Source organism: Branchiostoma floridae, chromosome 7 (assembly GCF_000003815.2).
Source record: "Branchiostoma floridae strain S238N-H82 chromosome 7, Bfl_VNyyK, whole genome shotgun sequence".
NCBI classification, from domain to species: Eukaryota; Metazoa; Chordata; class Leptocardii; order Amphioxiformes; family Branchiostomatidae; genus Branchiostoma; species Branchiostoma floridae.
Window position 1 is genome coordinate 4704580 of NC_049985.1, and position 1386 is coordinate 4705965.

At 39.8% G+C, this 1386-nt stretch overlaps 1 protein-coding gene and 1 long non-coding RNA gene across 2 annotated transcripts in view; both read right to left on the bottom strand.

The window, feature by feature from the left end:
- Window positions 1–1386, bottom strand: part of LOC118419347 — a 15524-nt gene that overhangs the window by 2636 nt on the left and 11502 nt on the right. The gene's annotated exons all lie outside the window — the stretch shown is intronic.
- Window positions 210–1347, bottom strand: LOC118419913. Its single transcript, XR_004831693.1, has 3 exons — window positions 1279–1347; window positions 871–969; window positions 210–246 (listed from the first exon to the last, which is right to left on the bottom strand). It is a non-coding gene; the product is annotated as an uncharacterized LOC118419913 (long non-coding RNA).

The following is a 1386-nucleotide window of genomic DNA, read 5'->3' on the forward strand; positions in this document are numbered from 1 at the left end:
AGCATTATTTTGATTTGTATCATGGACATATCTTTGTTATGTATAAACATGCATTGTATTGTTTGTAAACTCTGTGTATACGTGTACCCAGGACTGGGCGTCCTAGGAAAGCAGTGCTAACCAGTGCTACCCAGAGTTACCCTGGTTAAAGAATACAGAAATGAATGATTACTAAATAAATATCAACATACATGACAAAACGGTACTTACCGTAGATGTTGAATCCCGGTGCAATAGTTCCATTGTCTGGAAAACAACAAACGAAAATCAATCTCTTCAACTTTTTTTGATCAAGAATGCGTTTCGAATCGAATCGCCAGGAGGTTTTTTTTAATAGATGTAATATTAGTCAAAGGAGAACAACATAACACGTTTTGCACGTGATGACTGATGAAAAAGAGACAGCATTTTGATTTGATTTTGATAATAGTAATAGTAAAGTTTATTGCAAATTCTTGCCCGTGGGCTAATTGCAGGTAACATAAGAGATTCAAACATTGTAAAAAACAATATCACAAGTGTCTACTCTAGTCTAAAGCTAGTAAAAGATAACTCTACCTGGGTTATTGGGTTCGACTCCTTTTTTGAAGACAGTAGAAGAGGAAAGATCCCACCTTTTCTATTATGTGTGGGTTTTGTGATGTTAGAAGGAGAATTGTTGTCTTTTTGTCGGTGAATGTGAAGAAGTTTGAGTGGAATTTGGTGGCCTCTTCAAACAGCTCTTTTCTTTCGTGATCGTAGAAAGAGCAGTTTGACGAAACAAGTATTTCGTCTTCCACCACATTTGACGTGAATTGTTTGCACGTTCTTTCACACACATAATTATGTCAGTGTGGCCTAAGCTGTTAATGATTAGAAACCTAAACTCACTTTCCATGGCATATCCCACCACTCCTACCCCCTCCTGAGGGTTGAGGAGGACGCCGGTAAACACCCGGTCCCGGTCATCTTCAAATACCACGTTCATGTCTGAAACATGTCAACAAACGCATGAATACATGGGTAAAATCCGCCTAAACCTTAAGTTGATACGCGAAAATACTTTTCAAAATTGGCGACATATCCAGAGTAAATTCTTACACAATGTGGATAACATGCATCGATACGTAAGAGGACTGCAGACTATGTAACTGATTCGCTAGTGTTTTTAAACTCTTGGATACGCTTCCTAAGTCTTTGCTGACAAAATAGTGCGGTTCGGATGAGAGATTCGAGCCTAGAACGCCTCTACAACATGTAGATAAGAAGGTAAGGGTTAGCAGAATAGTACAGTCGTACCTGGGAGACCAGAGTCTTCTTGTCTCTTATCTTGGCGGGGGCCGCCATGGCTGGACATGGCCTGGAAATATAGAACAAGCATGTCAGTGACACTGGGCTTCGAATGGC